General features: G+C 38.7%; 1 protein-coding gene across 2 annotated transcripts in view; it reads left to right on the forward strand.

Annotated features, from left to right (window-relative positions):
* Positions 1-24,556, forward strand: part of GNG2 (G protein subunit gamma 2) — a 135,396-nt gene that overhangs the window by 18,485 nt on the left and 92,355 nt on the right. Inside the window, exon 2 of one of the 2 annotated variants that reach the window (XM_021101893.2) lies at positions 373-413. The exons of the other annotated variant lie outside the window; for it this stretch is intronic. The gene's annotated coding sequence lies outside the window, so the exon portion shown is untranslated. The remainder of the gene's footprint in view (positions 1-372; positions 414-24,556) is intronic. 2 annotated transcript variants of the gene reach the window in all.

Genomic DNA, 24,556 nt, shown 5'->3' on the forward strand with positions numbered 1-24,556 from the left:
GGAGAAAAGCTCATTCTTATTCACCTCACGGGTACACAGCCTCTGTCACCAGTAACTCTGCCTGCCCTAACTTCCCAAGCTGACTTGGTGTTTTCATGTTGTCTCACAGGCTAGGGAAGTTCACAAAAAAGGGTCTTCTGTTTTAACAAATCTGTTTCTTTGAAGAAAGAGTTAACACAATGTCTGTTTCTTGGCTCAGAAAAGTAAACTTGTAAGCCCCCCTCTGCCCTTAGAGCTATTCAGCCATCACCATCAAACTCTATTTACAGAAACATTTGCATTTTCAGCTTTTATGTATCATGCTATTTCTTCTTCTTTTTTTTTTTTTAAAAAAAAAAAAAACACACATTTTCCTCTCTGCTTTCTCAACAGTCAGATCTTCAAGTGAGCCTCGGGCTTTGGGAACTGAAGAGGTAAGAATTCTGAACTTTTTTTCTTCTAGGATCTTGAACCTAATCAGAACCACAAGAGGAAAAAAATCCTAAGTAATCCTGTAGATGAAAGCATTTAACATGTGATGTTGATCAAAAAGAAATGTTCAGAGTACTTAGTAATGTTGACATGACTTTAGGATTTAAAGGGGAAAAAATGGCTCTCCTTGATGATAGTTAAAAAATTAGATTTCTCATTCATATTTCCTTCATTTTCTTCTACAAACCTGAGTTTGGAGAGCCTTGGAGGTCACTGCCTGAACAAAATATATCCCTGTGGCACCAGCCATGATTAATTGGTTGCAGCCGTTGAGGATCGTGCAAGATAGATGTCAGAGCAGGTTAGGTCAGAGAAGGGTAAACTCTGTTCTTAACAGGGTGGTTGTAGACATTGTAAGGGCTTTTCTAGCAGCAACAACAGTAACAATAAAAGGTCAGTTTAATACCGGTGGGGTTTCTTCCCAAAGAAGCTGACTTGGCTTTTGAAACCGACTAAAAAGCCTTTTGAATGTGGGTATAGACCCAAAAGGTCACCATATTGCTGAGAAAGGTGCTAACATGTTTGCTCTCCCCAGCCAAGAAGCAATTTCTTCTATTCAATGATGTGAACATATTCCCTTTCTTTTCACAGTTAACTTCATTATGATAAATTTCAAGCATACACCAAGATAGAAAAATGTAATTAACTTCCATATCCCTATCACTCAATTTCAACAATTATCAGCTAATGACCTAGTTTTTCATCTGTACCCCTACTCACTTCTCCTCTTTCCCCATTGGATTATATGGCAGTGGCTTGAATTTGGCAGTTGGATTTTCAGTTGTTTATTTACATAACTATTTAGGGGCTATAGCAAAATGAAAAACAAAAAAAACCCCAAAATCCAAAAACAACCTACCATTAACCTAACTTAGTTTACTGTAGCTAGCCTTTCATCCATTTAATCATTCAGCAAATGTTTAGTATATACAAGTGTCAGAACCTCCTAGGGAGAAGAAGTAGAGAAAAGAGTAATATAAAGGACTGGATCACTAGAGGTCTTGGGTTTGGAAATGAAGGGCCAGATATGGTTTGGAATTGCTGATTAAAGGTGAAGAAGTGGAGGACATCTAGAAAAACTCCCACATTATTCTTTTGGGAGATTCAATAGGAGATGATAACTGGGCTACAAATACAGGAGGAAAGGAAGAGATTCAAATCTGTGGAGTGGCCATGTCCAGGTGGATATGTCCAAGTAGGCTGTCATGGAGGCTTGCAGAGCAGTGGTTCTCAGAGTCCTGGGTGCATATCAGAATCTCCAGGGAAGTGTTTAAAAACACTGTTTTGTAGTCCAATTAAACCAGAAGCCCTGGGGGAGGAGGAGTCTGAACATCTGTAGTCTGTAAGAGCTCCCCAGGTGATTATAATGTGTAGTTAGGGTTGAGAATCTCTGGTCTTGAGCTTATTAGAAGGCAGGCCTGTATATATGTGTGCTTTTAAGACCATGTATATAGCTTTTGCTATCCTATAATGAGGTTCTTTTAAAGTGCTCAATGTCTTCCAGGTGAAGGCTGAGCCATCTCTTCATTCTACCAAGTGTTGTTAATAATGAAGACTTTTTAAATAAGTATTTCATATTCCATGCCTGATGTTTGTGTTGATTTCTTTCATACTAATGCAAGTCCTTAAATGTTTTGAATCAGTCCAAGGTGAGTTTCTCAATGGGGGCTGCTGGCTTGTTGAATGGGGCAAGTCTTCCATGTGTTCTTTAGTACCCCTGTCCTTGGCTCACAAGAGGCAAGTGGCATCTTGCGGCCATTGTGATATCCAGAGTGCCCTAAGGAGACAATGAGAACTACTGTGTCTTTACACACCTTTAAAGAGGTCATTTGTCATTTTCACTCTTATGCATACAAGCGTTTTTACTTCATGCAAAATTACTGGTTTCAGTTATGCAAAGTGATTCCTTATGTAGGTGATCTCTATGCTAACATACTAAAGAAAGAAACTAAACAAAATAGTCATATAAAAGAAAATAGTGTTTTGCACTGTTGGAGGAATTTTGAGCAAATTTGCTCTAGTCAAGTCTGCTTTTTATGTCTGCACAGAGAAGCAAATTAAACACTAGGTAAGCAATGGCCAAATATTGGGATTAAAAGCAAAGTACTGTTAAGTCATTATGCACACGGAAAAGCATTGAGTAGGGATGCATTCGTTAGTTGTCTGCTGCTGTAACAAATGATCACAAACTTAGTGGCTTCAAACAATGCAAATATGTTATCTTGCAGTTCTGCAGGCTAGGTTCTGTAGGGATTTCACTGGTCTAAAGGCAAAGTATCAGCAGAGTTGTGTTCCTTTCTGGAGGCTCTAGGGGAGAATTCTAGAGTCCCTTTTCGTCCTTGTTCAAAGCCAACAACATTGCAACTCTGTGTCTTTCCACTGTAGTCATACCTCTTAACTCTGAACTGAGCTAGGAAATGTTCTTTGACATTAAGGACCCATGTGATTAAGACTTGGCACAGCTAGACAATCCAAGATACTCTCCCCATCCCAAGGTCCTTAATTTAACCATATCTTCAAAGTCCCTTTCTCTGGGTAAGGTTATGTATTTACAGGTTCCAGGGATCAGGGCGTGGACCTATTGGGTGGAGTGGGAGGGGACTTTATTCTGCCTACTACAAAGTAAAAGAAATTACTTTTGTAATTGTTCAAATTACCTCTGAAATTGTTCAGAAAGGTAGAAATGCCTCAGGTAGCAGAGATAGGCTTATCTTACATTGCATTGTATGGAGTTGAGAAGGGTTAGGGTTCCCAAGCCGATGAATCAAGTTCTTGTCTTGATTCTACAAATCCAGTTTTATAGATGCAGGCACTGAACGCTTTTAGTTTTCTTGGAGTATTTGGCATTGAGTCAGGTGAACAGGTTGAAGTCCAACAGCTCCTTCCTTGGCCAGACTTTCTGGTACTTTGGGTGTGGCTTCTGGAGGGTGTGCTGCTTTTGGCATTTCTCCAGCTCTGGAGAGTTTGCCTGCAGTGTGCAGGTTCCAGGGTCTTTGAATAGCACCAAAGAAATGAGAGATTTTTATTTTATGCTGTTATGTCTACCTGTCACATTATGCTTTATTTATTAGGCTCTAAAATGTGGAAATTGGAGGGGAAAATAACATAATATTTTAGAACCTAACTATAGTGGTATTTATTGTAGCCAATTTGTAAGTATGGTTTAATTTCTACCATGCTTTAGGTTGATCAAACCCATTGAGTAATAAACCACTGCTTGCCTAGTGAATGAAATGGTTTGGGTTAAGTTATTTTTTCAAAAACGATCTCTGGAGTAGAATATAGCCAGAAATTTTTATGGCAATTTAAAATATTGCAGCCATTTTTATAGCAGGTCCCCCTCCATCCACTTCTAGACATGTCAGCAATACAGATCTAAAGGCCAAACTTAGAGCCAGCATTAGAGTAACAAATCATCCTGATTTGTCCACGACTGAATTATTTCCTGGACCATGGCGCCTTCAATGCTAAAACTGCTGGAATTCAGAGCAATTTGGGACAGTTGGTCCTCTAGATGTCCACAAACATCTCTAGTGGAAAGTGATTGTCATGATGATGAATCGTGAAAATAGAAATCGAACAAAATAATGATAACCTCCAAGGTTTGTGTTGAGGATAAGGGTGAATCTAACTCTTGAAAAATCTGTATCCACATATACTTGCTTGCTCCAAACCAACTTAGAGGAACCAGAAACAAGAAGTGTGAGATGTCTACTCTGCTGGTTCGGTTCTCATTGTTACCCACACGCTCCTACGTGATGCCTCTGATGATCACAGCTTTGATAGCTTTCTTATTGAGGTGACCATGGGACCTCATTGAATCTTTTTCATCATATCAGCATGTGTAGAAATATGAAACCCAGGTTTGCCAAAGTAACATATCACTCTCATAGCTTGAATCCTGCCTTTTGGATAATAAAATTAAATTTTCCCAAGAGACAGCATAGAATGTTCAGGAACAGATAAGTATCAGGAAGAGTGTCTTGAATGCCCGAGGAGGGGGATTGGGGTAGATCGTGTAGTGGAGGCTTATCCAGCTCTGAAAACTTGACGTTTCCTGGCTCCCAGTGGTAGCGCCTGAGCTTCTTACCCATATGTAAGATGCTTGCTCAGCCCTTCCTTTTTGCTTCCATAACACCCTGCCCCATCCTCACCCACAGCAAAGCCAGGCTGAGAAAACAGGCATACTGAAGGCCCTCGAGCTTCGTTTCTTACATTTCTGTGACCTTTATTTGGAGATTTTGTTGTCTAAGCTACTGGGACCAAGAGGACTATAAGTGTATTTGAAAGCAATAAATGAGCTTCCTTGGAATAGGCTTTGACCTTTAGGAGCTGGCAGTCTTTTTCTTTTCTTTCTTCCTTTTTTTAAAAAATGTGTTCAACTGTTTCCTATCTTCCAAACTGTTCTAGTTGGTAGTTACTGTTAGAATGATGGCGAAGAAGGTCTCAGAGGCTGAAGCAATGAGATTGCAAGCAGAGTTTATTGACCAACAGAGCAGTCGGGAGCTCTGAGCAAGCAAGACTCAGGCTCCTCTGCCACAGGGGAATGCTTGGTTTTTTACAGACAGGGGTCGTTTTGTTGAGCCAGGAAGTCTGTGCCCTTGGGGCTATCTTTGTCTGTGGGAACTCATTCGTCACTTGGGTCTGTTTGATAAGAAGGAGTCTACAAGTTTGGATTTGGCTGGGTTATGCTGTTTTTTTGTTTTTTTGTTTTTTTGTCTTTTAAGGGCCGCACCCATGACATATGGAAGTTCCCAGGCTAGGGGTGGAATCGGAGCTGTAGCTGCTGGCCTACACCACAGCAACACCAGATCGGATGCAAGCCACATCTGCAAACTACACCCACAGCTCCTGGCAACACTAAATCCTTAACCCACTGATTGAGGCCAGGGATTGAACTTGCATCCTCATGGATGCTAGTCAGATTCATTTCCGCTGAGCCACGAAAGGAACTCCTGATTTTTTGTCCTTTTAGGCCTTGTTTCATTTTCCATCTAAGGGATGGAAAGAATTCTCTTTCAATTCTTTATTGTTTTTCCTCCCCACAAATACTGAGCCCTGTCTATCAGGGAGGTAGGATCTGAGTTTCTGATAAGGATAGGGCTTGGATAAATGGTGAGTTATTTTGATATTCTTTTCAATCCCTTTTGGGAGTTCCTTCCTTCTAGAACTCTCAATCCTGGCTTCACTTTGTTAAGACCAGCCTCCTTTCAAGTTTGAATCTCATCTGTTTTTTTTGTTTGTTTTTGGGTGTTTTTTTGTTTTGTTTTTTGTTTTTGTGAATCAAACAAGTTCCAGAAGAAATGAGAGCAGATGAAATCCTTATGCTGTCATTTAAACTCAGATTCTTTTATTTCTTTCCAAAGAGAAATGAAATTACAGAGTAAATGTAAATAGGAAAGCCAAATGATCCAAACTCCTCCGGGCGCAGGGTTTCTTTGGGGGTAATAGGAATGTCCTGGAACTAGATAAAGATGATGGCTACGCAACATGATATATGTCCTAAATGCTGTTGAATTGTCCCCTTTAAAGTGGCTAATGATTACGTTCATGTTTTGTGAATTGCACCCCATCTCCCAAAAAAGCTGGTTGTATTTCAAGAGGAAGAAAAAAAGACCGTTTCTCCTTAGCATCATATTCTGGAGGAAGTCTCCTCTATTTTAATACATTCATGTTAAATTTCTAGACCAAAATTGTTGTTCTAGCCTGTCCAGTTACTGGGAGAAGATATATGGACTTAAAAGTATCTGCCAGGCCAAACCAATCAGGAAATTCTCAAGGAGGTGAGATTGAAACATCTCTGAGATTTATGATGCTAGTTGTCTAAGATGCAGGGTTTTTTGTTGCTGGATTACAGACTGGCCTATAATTTCAAAGCTGATCGCAATAAAATTTTTTTTTTTTAAGTTTACAATTTAAAATACCAGACTTTTGGAGTTCACGCTGTGGCACAGTGGGAGTCTGATTGCCATAGCTTGGGTAGCTGCAGAGCCGCAGGTTTGATCCCTAGCCTGGCACAGTGGATTAAAGGATCCAGCATTGCCATAGCTATGCCTTGGATTCAATCCCTGGACAGGGACCTTCCATATGCCACCAGTGTGGACATTAAGAAAAAAGGAAGAAAGAAAATATTGGACTTTTCCCCACCCCTCATGGAATGGAAATTGTATTAACTAGATTGGAACATTTTTTAATATCCTGTGGTATCAGACTGCATTTGAGTGTGAGAAGATGGAGAGTCCAGATACGGTAACTTTAACGAAATGTGAGCATGGTAACACATTTCATATATAGAAATGTCTTTTATTAAAATATCTCCGTGGACTTTCCCAAAGGCTGCTACCTGATCAAAGTCCAACAGGCACTTATTTTAAGGGATGACTACCTAGGGGTTCACACAATCCCCAGTTTAATGGTGAAAATTTAAGGTTTTTAATTCCTTGTAGAGACAACTTTTTTTTGACCTTTTGCAGAGAGGTAACTAGGCAACCAGTATAGCACTTAGCCTGTGCAAACATCCAAACTTCATAGCTATTGCATCATTTTAAAAAAAAATGCCATTTAAACCTGTCTTTTAACTTTGGCATATGCTGCCATGTAACCTTTAATTTCTTAGAAAATATCGTGCAACCCCCCAGCTATAAGACAGAATGGCTCCTAGATGCCCAGCATCCTCTAATGTCGTTAAATGTGCTTGCAAGTACAGCAGTAATAGAGTTGAGAGGCAGCCGAGTGTACTGTGCTTTATAATTGGGAGTTGGGGAGGTAGGTTTCAATTTTAATGTGTGAAGGTGTAAGAGTGTAAAACCATATCCTCAGCAGGTGGTAATGAACATTCCTCCCTGTGTGATTAATGGAAACCTACATTCACAGAGATGAAAGCTGGCTTTTATTTGAGGTTGATTTTTCTTTGCCGGATAGGTAGTAACTAGAAATACCTGGTTTTATCAATAAGCTAGAACATTTTGAAAGCTTTTTGTGTGACAGACACTGTACTAGGTATATACTGCCTTTGTTTTCTGTGATAACCAACCTATTAATTTTTTAATTAGTTTTTTTAATATGAAAGGAATAGATAGGTAAGATTTTTTTAAAAAATTCAAGTAGTAGACAAAGGAATCAGTGAAAAAAAAAAAGTTTCTTTCCAAATACCAACTTCTAGCCCACTTCATGGAAATGACCACTGTTAATAGTCTCTTGTGTGTCTTCCAGAAATTTTCTGTCCCCTGGTTAATCTGTATTGAAAAGCTGAGTATGATAAATACCATTAAACCATCTGTTCATAAACTTCTCTTCTGGACAAAATCTTTTCCTTTTGAGACACCATTTGATGCTTCTTTTGGAAATGTGCTTTTTAAAACTGAAAGAGCAAAAACGTCAGGACCAAAATGATGCTAACAGAGGCTGGTGGAGGGAGAGTTACCACTGAAGACTGTTAATGTGTAATTCTAGCTTCTGTAAGATTGACATACACAATTTAAGTAATAAATCTTAAGGTGGGTCTTTATAATTTTCAAAGTCATCTAGAATTATCTCTCTTTATCCCTTTGATGACCCTGTGATACAGAAATTGTTTATTTTACAAAAGAGGAAGTTGTTCCCAGTGGTTAAATAACTTGCCCATGATCACAGTTGATGAGTGGCAGGATCAGGATGAGAATCTGTGTCTTCCCCAAGTTTTAGTCTTGAACCAGACCTCACTGTCAACTGTAAGGAAGAGGGGGACTCAGGGACTTCTCTGTGGTGCCTGTCGTGGCAGGCTGGAAGTTAAGGGGAGGTGTTGGCTTGTAGGCTGAAGATCCACTTAGGAAGTCATTCTAATTCTGCTCCTTGGGCAAGTTGTTTCATGCAGTCCAGAGACCCTCCTCACATTTTCCTCACTGGCTATGTCTATTCTTGTTTTGATTGTTTGGGTAGCACTGGCCAGATGGATAGGGACTTGACCCAAGCTGGGGAGGCCATAGTATTTTATCCCCATACTGCAGGAGCTGGTTCAAAGGGTGGACCTGAAACCCAGGAAGGTTCAATAGATTCTACCTCTGGAATTTTTCAACTTAAGTTGAGGGAGGAGAGATATTCTAGTCTTGTGGCGATAAGAATCACGTAAGGCCATGTTTCAGCCTACTGAAAGAGTAAAGTCTGATGCACAGAGGGAAGAGAGAGAGAGAGAGAGAGAGAGAGAGAGAGAGAGGTGGGGTGGGAGTGGAGAATAAAGGAAGGAAAAAGAGAGCCCAGTAAGAGCTGGAGTCCATCAGTCCAGTTGATATGAGCCAATATATTCCTATTTTTTAACCTGACCTAATTTGTTGCTACTGAAAGAATTCTGTCTGATATCTTTGGACCTAAGTTGCCTCATCTGCAAAACAGGGGTTATAATATTTGCCCTGAACTACTGTAAAGAGGAGTCGAGATAATGAATAGCAAAATGCTTTGTAAATTGTAAACTGCGGTACAAATGCAAGATGGTTATCTTATTCATTGATGTGTTGAATGGAGCTAGGAAAAGTTGAAAGAATGAAATTTTCACTCATTTGGAAAATAAGAAGTGAGAACTTCGTGAGAGCATCTGGTGTTATGTAGAAGTAAATGAAAGCTGTTGGAGTCCCTTTGGTATCCACTTCCACACTCTTAAGTTCTAACGGATACCCATAATGAAGATATGGATCTTACCTTGCTGGCACAGGTTAATTCAATGAATTCCTTTTTTCCTATCTCCTGTCCTAATCTATGGCAAACACACACACACACCCAAACACCAACCAAAGAAAAATAAGCAAAGCACCATATTAATATGTCAACACTTTAATTTTTTCACTTGAAAGAGCTTGACAAGTTTATAAATTACATTTTGGCATCATCAAAGAAAATCAACCTTAAAGTAGCTATTCTATTTATAGAACTTCATTTAGGAATGATATAGTTGAGGCAGTTCTTGGGATGGGAGTTAGTTATATCTTCAGTGGGATCAACATTGATCTCTTATTTTACCTTAATGGACTTATATCTTTGACATAAACTCTAAATGATCAAAATCTATTTGAGATTATATCTTATACATGACACAGGAAGCATCACTTCACTCCTACAGCATTTTTTACTATGTGTGATAATATCTCTCATGGGAGAAAACAAACGGCACCTCCAAAATCTGTTCTCTCTCTTAGATTTGCCATTGAAGCAGTTTTTATCATAGCAAACATCTCTTTCTTTATATTTGATCATTAGAACAAAAAAAAAACGTTTAAAGTCTTAATCTAAGTGGAATAGCATGTGCATAAAGGTTGAAGGCACCATGGAAATAGGACTTCTAAGTATGAAGGAGCATGATAATACCAAACAAATGTTTTATAATCTCTCACACTTGAAAATGTGAGAAATCTACCCTCCACCTTCACTGTTCTTACACGTCTATGCCTTTCCATTACAAAATTGCCATGGTGAGGAGGTTGAATCAATGCCATTTAACCGCTCCATTCCACACCTCACCCACTGTTGCTGATCTTTGGGCTTGATATCAACCCCATAAATATCAGTGTTTTCATGTAAGTTGAGGACTTGGAATAAGTTCCTTTTCTGAATAAGCATACTCTTAACCTTCAGAAAATGTCAGCCATTCTGGAAAAAAAAGTGGCATCCTCAAATCATTTAATTTTAGGAGAGCTTAATAAAGAGACTATTTACAAGGACATGAGCAGAGTATAGGGTAACTGTAAGGGAGAATGTGATTTTCCAGGCCTCCTTTACCACCTGTTGACTGGATAGGATGGGGGCTGGATGGAGTCGACCCTCCTGAGTGGAGCTGTGACCTCCAGGAAAGGGGTGTAGCCAGATTATAATGACCCTGTAGGCAAGGATGCCGGGAACCAACACCCCAAAATGGTTCTCCTCTCTCCTTCTGTCTGCTTGTGCTCTCCATGGACCAAACCCAACTGGAAGACAACGAACAAGAAAGCCTGCTGCTGAGTCTTCTAGGGTGAAGAGCTGGCTGGAATAGGATGGAGAATGGGTTTGGAGGGGTAAATGGGAGATAACCAGCCCAATTAGCCTTCATGATGAAAGTCTTGCCTGAAACAAACAGCACCCTTTTCTCCCCCAAATCTAGCTATCTTATCAAAAAATGTTTTAATTGTTTCAGTTTTTCATTAATTATATTTCATCAAGTTCATAGCCCATGTTCGAATGGGCCCAAATGCAATTGGTAGCATTTGGAGAGAGTTCCATTGTTCGTGTGGTGAAACATGATTTGGAAGAGCTACAGAGGCAGGGAAACCACCCTCATGCTTGTCCTGCCCAGACATGGGATGGCACCTTCGACTTCAAGTTAAAGATTAGGCTAAAAAGTAGGTAGACACCTCAGAGCAACTCTGAACAGTCCACCTTGAGCCTCCCACCATCAAAGGAGTGACTATTTCCCCAAAGAAGTACAATGTCCACCTCTGGTGGGTTAAGTAGCCAGTTTTTTGGTTTTGTCTAGCTTGCTCTTAATCTCAGATGAATTCTTTTCACTCCTTTGACCTAGGGACCAGGATTGCTTGCCTGGATCTAATCCAGATTAACCACTCTGATCCACTGAGAATGAATAAATTAACTGAATGGGATACATCCTTACAATTGGAGGGTATTTGTGGCAGCATAAAATGATAGACAAAAAAAAAAAAAAAAAAAAAGACCAGATTTGGGCTACCACTGTAAAGCATAAACTTCCTCTGTGGATCAGAAAATTCCCTGACTTGGGAAATGCAGGGACCCAAGAATTCCAGAAAAAAAAAGACTTGGGTCTGTAATAGAAACACTGAGAGACAGGGGAGTATATGAAAAGAGCACAGACTTTGGGGTTAAGAATAAGTGATCTCAGTCTAATACTGACTGTGACCACCTTGGCTAATTGCTATACTTTCTAAATCTTTAATTTCCTTGTGTGTAAAATGAGAGAAATTTAACTTGTTACAGAATTAATTGAAACCATATATGCAAAACGAAGGCAGTATTTTCAAACACTTTTGGGGGGATATACTCACTTTTTTTGGCTACTGTGTGCAGTGTCTTGATGTGGGATCTCAGTTTCCAGACCAGGGATTGAACCCAAGCTGCAGCAGTAAAAGCACAGAATCCTAACCACTAGACCACCAGGGAACTCCCCTATTAAACAAAGCTCCATTGAGGTATAATTGACATACAATAAATGACATATATTTAAAGTTGACAAACATTGGCTGCATATATCGGTGAAATCATAGCCACTCTCAAAATAGTGAATATACCCATCTAAAAATTTCCTCATGCTCAGTAACAATTTCTCCTTCCCATTCTCATCTTTAGGCAACCACTGATCTGCTTTCTGTCACTCTAGACAAGTTTGCATTTTCTAGAGTTTTATGTAAATGTAGTTATGTATTGTGTATTCATTTTTGTTTGGTCTCTTGCTCAGCATAGTTACATGGAGGTGTATGTCCATGTTGTATGGATCAATATTTCGTCCCTTTTATTACTGAGCAGTATTCTAGTGTAGTGGTATGCCATGATTTATTGATCTGCTCGTCTCTTGGAGGATACTACTCAGTATGTTTTTATTGTGTTTCCCTTCTTATTTCCTCATTAACTGTGTAAGAAAAAAATCTCTTAAACCCCATGTTACCACAATTGACATTCCTATTAACGTTCTCCAGGAGTAGCATGGTTTACAAGAATTGGGTTTAAATGCAGGAATCACAGTAATTGTCTTTATTAATCCCTAGCTTAGGTTGAGTTCTAAGCTAAAGGCCAGTCCCTTCTGCTAACTATGTTTTCTTTCGTTCTTTATCATAAATAGGCAACCCAAATGCCCATCAACTGACAAATGGATAAAATGATGGCATATCTATACAATGGAAATATTATTTGCCATAAAAATAAGATGCTGATTCATATTACAACATGGATGGACCTTGAAAACATTATGCTAAGTGAATGAAACCAGACACAACAGGCTTTGTGACCTATGGTTCTATTTGTTGAAATGTCCAGAACAGGCAAATCCATAGAGACAGTAGATTCATGGTCTCAGGAGCTGGGGAGGTAAGGGTGGGGTGGAAATGAGGAGTGACTACTAATGGATGTGGGTTTTCTTTTGGGGGTGATGAAAATGTCCTGGAATTTGATACTGGTGATGGATGCACTATTTTGAATTTTCTAAAAGTCACTGGAATGTCGATAGTTTAAAAGGGTAACATTTTTTTTTGTCTTTTCTAGGACTGCACCCATGGCATATGGAAGTTCCCAGACTAGGGGTCTAATCGGAGCTGTAGCCGCCGGCCTACGCCACAGCCACAGCAATGCCATATCTGAGCCACATCTGTGACCTGTACCACAGCTCACAGCAATGCCAGATCTGTAACCCACTGAGAGAGGCCAGAGATCGAACCTGCCACCTCATGGTTCCTAGTCGGATTCGATAACCACTGAACCATGGCAGGAACTCCTAAAAGGGTAAAATTTTATGGTCTGTGTATTATATTTCAATAAAGCTGTTATTTTTAAAAAGAAATCTGTGAAACTCTACTTAGGGAAAAGCAGTTGAGAATAGCAATTAAGTTAATTTTCCAGGGTTTTGTGTATTTGCACTCAAAGCTGTTTACCTCACCGATCATGCTGCAGTCCATTTCCAGGTTGTGAGCTCAAAGTGGAACTTACTAGCATTAGGAAATAAAAATGTCACATCCGTAAATAAGTCATATTTGGGGAGGTAGTTCAGTCTCATATTGTTTTGGTTTTGTTGAGACGATCAAGGGCCTGAGCCACTTTGACTTTTTCATCTTTTCCTTTCCTTTTAAAAATAATGTGCTTTCAGGTTGTCTAATCACCTTTTCCTCTAGCCTTAGTTAACTAGATACAGGATATCCTGTCAGTAAAGCATCTTACTCAATCATATTATTTACCAAACTCCTAACAGCAGTAGACAGAACAGAGTGAGTAAAAGACGTGCATGGAGTTCCCATTGTGGCTCAGTGGTTAATGAACCCGACTAGCATCCATGAGGATGCAGGTTAGATCCCTGGCCTTGCTCTGTGGGTTAAGGGTCTGGGTTACCGTGAGCTATGGTATAGGTTGCAGACTCTGCTTGGATCTGGCATTGCTGTGGCTGTGTTGTAGAGTGGCAGCTGCAGCTCTGATCCAACCCCTAGCCTGGGAACCTCCATGTGCTGCAGGTGCAGCCCTAAAAAGGAAAAAAAAAAAAAAAAATCCTTGGGAAAGGAAAGAAGCCAGTAGCTTAGAAATAGTAGTGAGTGATTCAGTAGGAGGAACAACTTTGGTTTCCAGCAGCTGTGGAGAATGGGAATAAGGATAGACTTCCTCTGTTTCTAATCGTCTTCCTTCACCTGGTGAAACATGGCCTTATATAGAAGGTGTTTAGCAGCTCAACTGCTGTGAATCAGGACCAACATGGTAATACCTGGAAACAGAGCTCCACCTGCTCTACTCCCAATAAAATGAGTACTCATGATGTGCAATCTAGAAATGGCATTCCCCCCCCCGATTTTGAAAAATCTCCCTAGCCAGGGTTTGAGTGTTGGCATCATTTAGTTTAGTTCATAAAGTGAATGAACGGATGCCCCCAGAGTGGAAGTAAAAGCCGTGTAACTCTACCCAGAAATGTTAGCTTGGCTTTTCACTGTAATTGAACAAATACAGTTCTCCCAAGGTGACTTGAAAAATTTTTAGATCACTTTGGATTTTCTGTTATAGTCTCTCTAGCTTCTGGTGCACTACAAAAAAATTGCATAAAAAAATTTCTACTTTACCCTGGTCCTAGAAAAACATGGCTCCCAGGGCTGTTCCTTTGAGTGTAACTCTAAAATATAGGCATTCATTTGTATATTAAGCATCTATAATGCAAAGCAAACCTGCAAAATAGTTAATTGGCTTTTGCAATAATAGAGTAGGCTTTGTAGACACGAGCAGGCATTGCTTTAGAGTCTTTCTGGGTGTGTGTGTGTGTGTGTGTGTGTGTGTGAGTGTGAGTGTAACATAGCATACATCCAAAAAATATATGCATGTATACACATACACACATTAGTAAAACATGCATGTATTCCCTGTCCTTTTTACTCTTAGCTTTAATAATGAGTATTGCTTTTAAAGACTCCTGTTTGGAGTTCCCGTCGTGGCGCAGTGGTTAACGAATCTGACTAGGAACCATGAGGTTGTGGGTTCGATTCCTGCCCTTGCTCAGTGGGTTAAGGATCCGGCGTTGCCGTGAGCGTTGCCGTGAGCTGTGGTGTAGGTTGCAGACGCGGCTTGGTTCCCGCGTTGCTGTGGCTCTGGCGTAGGTCAGTGGCTACAGCTCCGATTTGACCCCTAGCCTGGGAACCTCCATATGCAGCGGGAACGGCCCAAGAAATAGCAAAAAGACAAAAATTAAAAAAAAAATAAATAAAGACTCCTGTTTGCTTCTCCTTGACCCCTTCCTGCTTTCTCCCTCTTCCTAGAAAGCCATAATCTGGACTTTTTAAGAGCCATAACCTGTCATTTCCTGGCTTTTTAAAAAATTCTTTAGTGTCACCTCTTTTTGAAATGAAATCATACTTAGATTTTTTACCCAGCATTATATTTTGAGATTTATCTAGATGTATCCAAGTATTAATACATCAGTTATTAGTCTTCCTTTGTATGAAATATACCTCACTTTATCTATCCTACTCTTTGGGGGCATTTGGGTTGCTTCCAGCTTTTTGCACTCATGAAAATGCTGCACAGTACACTGTGTACATGTGTCCTGGTCCTCATACAAGAGTTTTTCTGGGACATATACTTTGGAGTTCAGTTGCTAGGTTGTAGAATATGCAATGCTCAACCTTATTAGGTAATGCTAAGTTGTTTTAAAGTGATGACAACAATTTATTCTTCATTAGCGGTTTAAAAATATTTGTCTTGGAGTTCCTCTTGTGGCTTAGTGGAAACGAATCTGAATAGCATCCATGAGGACACAGGTTTGGTCCCTGGCCTTGCTCAGTGAGTTAAGGATCCGGTGTTGCTGTGCCTGTGGTGTAGGCCAGCAGCTACAGTTCCGAATCGACCCCTAGCCTGGGAACTTCCACATGCCACAGGTTTGGCCCTAAAAAGACGAAAAAAAATATTTCTCTTGCTCCACCTGTCAATACTTAATATTCTTTGAATTTTCATTTTTACTGGTCTTATTGCACATTCTGAAATTGTTTTTAGTTAACAAATAATTGGCTGTGTTTTTATTTTAAACCATCTTATTGAAAGAGATAAGGAAATAAATTGGTTTTTTACTACATTTGAAAGCTAAATGGACCATTGCTATAGATTCTGCCCTGGGATATATTTTCAAGTAATAGCCAGTCTGAGAGTCTGGTGACTTTATTATTTTTCTTTAAATTTTGTATTAGATATTTTTAATTGGCAAAAATTTGAACAAGTAAAACAGTGCAAAGAGGTAAGTAGTTGTTCATTTCTCCTTTACTCCTCTCCCACCCTAAGAGGTTACCATTAATGCTGGGATGTATCATTCTACTTTTTTTTTCATGCTTATAAATATGTAATAAACTTAGTTGTGACTTATGAGATTGCCATTTTATTAGCTCAAGAAGAGATGACTATCAGCAATTTCATATTGTTCAATCACACATCATGCATATCCTATCTTTGAGGATTTTTCTAATATAAGCATTACCACGCTAATATGTCACAGACATTCACCCAACTCATAAGTGTGGCTCCAACTCATTCATGTTAATGACTGTGTAGTATTCACTCCACTGTCCCCCGTGGAGAGAAATTAACACTGTCTCCACTGGTTGTATTTCTCCTAACTAACCTGTCCTTATATACCAGTGCTTCACTCTGGTTGAATCCCAAATGTGGGGAGGGGCATGAGGGGCACTTTGTAGGGAGTGCTTAGTTTATCAGTGATAGTAATATTTTGTTTGTTCTACATGTTCCAGTTATTTCCCAGTCTATTATTTGCCTATGATATTGTTTATATTATCTTTCTCATACAAATTTTTAAAATATTTAGTCACATATATCTATTTTTTCCTTTATAGTTTCTACCTTAGGAAGGCTTCCTCTATCCAAGCTAATTTAGACATCCTTCCAACTTTTCTAATACTTTTATTGATTAATTTTTAAAATACCTATATTGAATCCATTTGGAATATATTTTGTATATGGTGTGAGGTATGAATATGGCTTCCAAATATTTAGCAAGTCTGATGAAACTGTGTTGTCTATGAATTGAGAAGCCTGCCACCCTAGTCATATATTGTTCCACATGTAAATGTATCAGTGTCTGTACATTGTATCATATTTCCTGGATCTGCTTTCTATTCCTGTGTCAATATGAGACTATTTTGATTGTAATAGGTTTATTTTAGGCTTTAATATATAGAAAAGCAACTGAATCCCATTTTACTCTTCTTTTGAAATACTTCTTGATATTATTTGGCATTTTTCCCATATAAATTTTAAACTTATTTTGTTACAGTCTAAAATCTCATTGGAGATACTGATTAAAATTGCAATAAAATCGTATGTTAATTTGTAAAGGATCAACTTTTTTGTTTTTTCAGTTTTTTTCCATCCAGGAAACATGTCTCTCTTTTCAAGTCTTCTTCTATTTCTTTCTTTTTTTTTTTTTTTTCTTTTTTCTTTTTGTCTTTTCTAGGGCCGCTCCTGCAGCACGTGGAGGTTCCCAGACTAGGGGTCTAATCGGAGTTGTAGCTGCCACCCTATGCTGGAGCCACAGCAACACAGGATCTGAGCTGCGTCTGCAACCTACACCACAGCTCACTGCAACGCCAGATCCTTAACCCACTGAGCAAAGCCAGGGATCGAACCCACAACCTCATGGTTCCTAGTCAGATTCATTAACCACTGAGCCATGACGGAAACTCCAAGTCTTGTTCTATTTCTTTTAAAAATATTTTATAGCAGTTTTCAAATAAATACTGAACTTACTTTTAAAATGTATTCCCCTATATGAGAATTTTTTTTTTCTTTCTTTTGGGATTGGAAATTTGGTTAAATGGCTACTAGATAAAAGATAAATATAAAAGCTTTTCTTTTCTTAAGGCTAAACTTGTTCTCAGGCTAAAATACAGAGGAGTCCCTCAGTCCTCTCCCCAGGGACCAATGTGATAAGCTAACTTAAAGACTGATAGAGAAGAGCTTTGTGCTACTTGCTTGACCTTGTTCCAAGTATGCAGATGGAGAGGCAGGTGAAGGTTGATCTCTGAGCTTTGTGTGGTTAGGCTCGTCTTTTCTTCTCTTAGTCCTAGATTGGTTATGACTTATTTAAAGGTGGAATCTTAGCATTTACAGCTCAGTTGTCTTTGAAGCACAATTTTATCTGTTGCACAGAGGCTCATTTGAAGATTAAACCTCAAGGTATGAAGTAGATGAGGACTATCACTTATTGGAAGAATTTTATCATCAGTTTAGAAAATATCTATGGTACTCCTGTATTTACTTTTAAAGGCTAGAATTTATAAGTAGAGATATGTTTACCACCTGGAAACCAGTGGCCTAAGTGGCAGTGTAGATAGACTTTTTCATATTAAACCCATTAAAATGCCAATAAAAATATCTCAAACAAAAGTCTTCAAAGCATAACCTCAATATTCAATAAACAGGTCAAAGAAGAATCTTCAGAGTAACCCAATTAATTTGGAATATTGCAATTCCAAAGAACAAAATTACAAAAAACAATAAATGTTAAAATTGCCTTACACAATGGTAAATCAACTATAATAGAAAAAAATGCCTGATACAGAACAGCCAAAAAGTCTCAGTCAGAATTTAAAGAATGACTCAAATATTCCCTAAAGGATAAGGGAAGAAGATAGAAAACCATGAAGCGACAACCATGTAGTAAAAATTATGATATCACAACTAAGGACATTTTTAAAAGTAGTAAAGAATTTACGCTGATAACTGCTGAGTAGTTAATTCAGGAAGTATGCTTATTATTGAATTAGATCTAAAATTAGATTAAGTACATGTGTATAAATAATGGCAGATCAAAATGACTCATTTCCAGAAAATTGCACATAGTGTTTTAACTGAAAAATAATAGCGTTAAGTACTTGAGCCAACAAGAGAAAAAAATTTTGAAGAATCAGCAACTTAAGGTAAAAGTGTTTTCAGAATTGATTAAAGACTTGGCCTATAAGCAGAAATTAGCACCCAGAAAAAGACATCGAGACATTTACTGCTTATACGTTTTCAGTCTTCAGTGAGGAGGGAATTTTAAAGTATCTGGAAGGAGAGTTCAGAAAACATTCAAATAATGATTTGAGATACAGCCACAATTGAGACCAGGACTCCCCAAGGAAATGAAGCAACATCTGCAGTTCTTTTATTGGAAAAAAATGATCTAGGCAAGATGTCGTTCATTTGGGAAAGCTAAAGGAAGATTTTCACATATCCCACCAACCCCAAATAGTTCCTGACCTTACATTTTGGATCCAAAACAAGAACTTCTTCATATTGTGGTTGCCTTATCAACTCAAGACAGGAGACTAAAAATATCAGCTCTGGAGGGGTCAATGCTTCTGATCACATCATCCCATTACAGAATAGGAATGTGATCTAAAACTTAAAAAAAGGAAGAGAGGAAGGGAACTAATATCCAGGGAACATCTACTATGTATCAAGGTCTTTATAACATATCCTTTGATTTAATCTTCAAAAAACGCTGGTGGTATAATCCTCTTTTTTCAGATAAGAGAACAGTCTCAGAGAAGTTGAGTAATTTGTTTGCTAAGTAGTAGGGTTAGAACCTGAATATGTGTCTTTCTGACCCCCCAAGAAAAGTAGAGGTTTCAGAGTAGCAGTCCCAAGAAAGAAAGAGATAAGATAGGGAAGGGCTGAAGACAATAATTCAAATATTCTTTTTTACTCTGACAGAAAAAGCCTAAGGGTATGCAGTTTATTATTATGGCTATAACTAGAAAACTACAAGAAAATGACGATGATTGATTGTGTGTGTGTGTGTGTGTTGGGGCACAGATTTGATTTGATCAATGTTTTCTTCTAAACATATTACAGAAGAAAAGAGAAGGGAATATGTATATATTTATATATTGTTTAATTAACACCAATGGCATGTATTAAATGTAGTAGGACATGGCAAAAATAGGGGGAAATAAAGAATGATAGATAATAGTCCAAATATAACAATCATAGCAAACATAAATTTGATTATGCCACATAAAACAAATGTTATTAAAACAAAAGTCATATATTAAAATACAAAGCAGGATTATGATACATTAATTAAATAAATTATAAGGAAATGTGGAGTAATAATATCTGAGACTATCACAACAAAATGAATAAAGGGGGAAACTATTAGAAACAAAAGGAATGAGCAAATAATGTTAAAATGTACAAGTGGTGATATTAGAGCAAGGTCTCCCCTTGGGCAGGGGGGCATCACTTCAGGGATTAAGGTTGACTTATTGTGGGGTATATTCCAAGAGCCCTCAGGGTCAGGGACAAGCTTTGGCTTTTGAAATTTAGGAGTAAATCTTATATACGTCCTGGTTTACCAACATTGAGCTGAACAGTCAGGTTTTATCTGGACTAAATATGGTTGAGTCACACAATTCATTCATTTATAATTAAGAAGTATATGAGTTTCCTTGGCTTGATCCTCCTGGGGAGGAAAGAGACTTCCTGGGGTCAGGCAGCTGTGAAAATAATGATGGTTACTATAGTGAATGAGAATGGAGATAGAGGTGGGAGGCAGGGTTATGTCATTCACAACTCCAGGGGGAGTTACAGGAATGAAGCTGTGATGTAAAAAGAAGAATGTTAAAATTAAGAGGTGTCAGTTGAGCAGGTTATGCATATGGAACCCAGTTTGCAGTTGAATCAGAACTCTAGTGGTCACTTCAAGAAGGAGAGATGGATTGAAAAGTTTGATGAAAAAGTTGTTAGGTGTGCGAATTGGGAATCAAATTTGCTTTCCAGGGACATAAACCTATCTGTACTATTGTGTGTATTTCCCTGAGGGGATTACCAAATAGTTTGGGGCCCTTCTGACCTTATCTGGTTTGGGGAGTGCAGGGAACTCCTTTGGTGAAGGGCTAGATGGAGCTGAATGGGGCCAGGTAGACAGAGCATGTCATTGACCCTGCCATGGTTGTGGCCAGAGTCTCAGAGGGTTATAACAGCTGCATGTTCCCCAGTGTGTTCAAGGAATAATGTTTTAAAGGAAAGCTATGGGAAATATCTGCATAATAGTAACATTCTTCCCAAGGTTTGCCTTGGAACGAGGTCGAGGTCGTTTAGTGGCAGGCCAATAAGCAACAGCAGAGAGACCCTTTGTGGATTTAACACACTCTCGAGTGTTCTCTAGAAGGTTCTTAGTCTCTGGGTATTGTTTTCCTTTTATTTTATTTTCCATCTATGGCCTGGCTTTTCAAGCGAATTGCCTCTGCACTGTGGTTACCTATGTTAGAAACCATAGACTCTAGTTTACAGATCTCATATTCTGAAAATCTTGGAGTGGTATTATTCCAACCTTTGAGGCTAATATTATTGCTTACAAATGATTATGAAATATTTAAATTATACAGGAAAGGACAGAGAATTCTTTCTTTCTCAGTGGTTCTTTTGAATGACTTGCAGGAACAATTTGCAGGGTATCAACAGCATTTAGGTCTTGCTGGGTCTGACGCAGATGTGTGTTGGAGTAAGTATAGGAAGGAACACCACAGCCCTGGCCAGGAGTAAAGATTGTCCTCAGAGTTCTCTCCTTGCTCCCTCATGCCTGTTTCATAAAAAGTGAAAAGTACGAGAAAGCAATATGAAACAAAGCTGAAAAGATCACTCATTAAAAAAAGAAAGAGAAAATTGTGAAAATAATAGCTCCAACCAAAGACCAATGGAACAAACAAAATAAACACAAAAGACGAGGGAAAGTTCTTTGTCTGAATTAAAAATAACAAAAAATGGTAGGAGGTGCGTGGAATACAAATGGGCATTTCATTGCAGTCCTTTGGCTCTGTAACCTTGCAGCCTCTGCCACGGCAAGGACACACTTCCCAGGCAAGCGTTGCTCGGACTAAATCACTACCCATTGGTTTTTTTTTTTTCTTTTTTAAAAACTGAGATATAGTTAACATAGAGCATATGAATTTCAAGTGTACAGCATACAACACAATGATTTGATATGTATATATATTGCAAAATAATTGCCACAGTGAGTGCAGTTAATATTCGTCACCTCACAGTTACAAATTTATTTTTCTTGGGATGAGAACTTTTAAGATCTACTCTTTAGAAACTTTCAGATGTACAACACAGTATCATTAACTGTAGTCACCATGCTGTACATTGCATCCCCAGGATTTATCTTATAGCTACAAATTTGTATCTTTTGAGAACCTTCACCCGTTTCACACACACACGGTATTACCCCCTGTCCCATATCACCTCAGGCAATCACCAGTCCATTCTATCTGTGAATTTAGAGGGGTTTATTTTAAGGTTCTACACATTAGGGATATCATACAATGTTTGTCTTTCTCTATCCGCCTTGTTTCATTTGGCATAATACCCTCGGGTTCCATTCATGCTGTTGTAAATGACAATATTCGCTTTTAATGGCTGAGTAATATTCCAGTGTGTGTGTGTGTGTGACATCTTCTTTATCTTTTCATTGATGGATATTTAGGTTGTTTCCAAGTCTTTGCTACTGTAAAATAATCTGCTATGAACATGGGGGTGCAGATATCTTTTCAAGTTGGGGTTTTTCTTTCGGATAAATACCGGGAAATGGAATTGCGGCTCATAGGTAGTTCAGTTTTTAGTTTTTTGAGGAACCTCTCACTACCTTCTTTGACCACCCTCTATGGCACTTAGACATTGTCAACTCTGCCTTCTGGGTTCTAGCCATGATACCATGAGAATTTGGTAGAAATAAAGTATTTAGTCTGCTTAATAAGAAAGCCCTTAAGATTCTGATGTTTTTCCCCTTTAGCAGCTGTGAGGAAAGATGGAAAACAAAGGGGAGGAAGGGGAGCTGTGATAAAATCTCTACCTCTGATGTTGCCTCGTCAGCTTTCTGGAAATTTCTCTCTTCCCTGGAATTGACCTCCCAGGCCTGTGTCCTAGCTTGTTAATGAGACTTTCCTCTGTCTCTGCAGTGTACTTCTGGTCCTGACACCTTGCTGACAAATAAGAGTTTGCTTATCGGCTCTTTGTGGGGGGCTCAATGTTATTCCCTCTCGTGGCACATTTCTGCCTGTCAGCTCTGCTTGGCCTTGCTCAGCCGAAGTACAGCCATTCTCTGGCAGAGCCCATAGACTCTGAACCAGCCCCTTCCCTGGGGCTCCAGCCACCCCCAACCCAGGCCTAGCTGGAACTCAAGCAAGAATGATACCAACAAGAAGGTAGAATCATGAGGATTTATGTCAAAATTAAGGGTAGAGAAAGAAAAATAAACATATTGGGTTTTTTTTTTAAGGTTTCTTGTTTTGAGATTGTGGTAAAATACACATAACATAAAATTTACCATCTTAACCATTTTTAAGTGTACAGCTTAGTGATATTAAGCACATTCTCATGGTGCAACCATCACCACCATCCATCTCCAGAACTCTTTTCATCTTGCAAGACTGAAACTTCTGTACCCATTAAGCAGTAATGTCCCTTTCCTCTCTGGCCCCCGACCCCTGGAAACCACCATTCTACTTCTTGTCTCTATGAATTTGACTATTCTAGGTACCTCATATAAGACTTTATATACACTATATTTAGATGCAGTATTTGCCCTTTTGTGACTGGGCTGTTTCACTTAGCATAACATCTTCAAAGTCTATCCATGTTGTAGCATGTCAGAATTTCTTTTTAAGTCTGAATAATACTCTATTTTGTATGTATATGTGTATTATATCACACTCTGTCTATCCTTTCATCTGTTGATGGACATTTGGTTTCCTTCCACCTCTTAGGGTATTGTATAGAATGCTGATATGGGTGTGAATGCACAAGTATCTCTTTGAGACCCTACTTTGCTTTTTTTTTTTTAATTTTATTGAAGGTACAGTTGATTTACAATGTTGTCTTAATTTCTGCTGTACAGCAGAGTGACTCAGTTATACATAAAGGTATTCTTTTTCATATTCTTTCCCTTTATGTTTTATCACAGGTATTGAATATAGTTCCCTATGCCACACAGTAGGACCTTGTTGTTTATCCATCCTATATATGCTGGTTTGCACCTGCTAATCCCAAACTCCCAATCCTTCCCTCCCCCTTGGCAACCACAAGTCTGTTCTCTATGTCTGTGTGTCTGTTTCTGTTTCATATATATATTCATCGGTGCCATGTTTTAGATTCCACATAGATACAATTGTTCAAGACTGTACTTATTTTTTTAGGGCCACACCCACAGTATATAGAAGTTCCCAGGCTAGGGGTCGTTTCAGAGCCGCAGCTGCTGGCCTATGCCACAGCCATAGCAATGCCAGACCCGAGCCATGTCTGCAACCTACACTGCAGCTCATGGCAACACCAGATCCTTAACGCACTGATCAAGGCCAGGGATTGAACTTGCATCCTCATAGATACTACCCGGTTTTGTTACCACTGAGCCACAACAGGAACTCCAAGACCCTACTTTCAGTTCTCTTGGATATATACCTAGAAGTGGAATTTCTAGATCATAATCGTATATCAATTTTTAATTTCTTTTGTGAACCACCTATGATGTCTTCCATTCACCATTTTATATCCTCAGCAAAAGTGCACAAGCAAAAGCAAATATTAGTGACTTGAGCATCTTTTCATGTACTTAATGACCATTTCTATATATTCTTTGAAGAAAAGTTTATTAGATAATTTGCCTATTTCTTTCTTTTCTTTTCTTTTCTTTTTTTTTGTATTTTCAGGGCCACACCCACCACATATGGAGGTTCCCAGGCTAGGGGTCAAATCTGAGCTGTACCTATTTCTTTTTTTTTTTTTTTCCATTTTTTAAAAATGAATTTTATTACATTTATAGTTGTACAACTATCATCACAACCCAGTTTTATAGCATTTCCTTCCCAAACTCCCATGACTATTTCCTAAT

The sequence above is a fragment of the Sus scrofa genome, chromosome 1, assembly GCF_054392235.1.
Source record: "Sus scrofa isolate SSC_HxYL_T2T_F1_AM1 chromosome 1, Sscrofa_HxYL_maternal_Yorkshire_Landrace_v2.0, whole genome shotgun sequence".
Taxonomy (NCBI): domain Eukaryota; kingdom Metazoa; phylum Chordata; class Mammalia; order Artiodactyla; family Suidae; genus Sus; species Sus scrofa.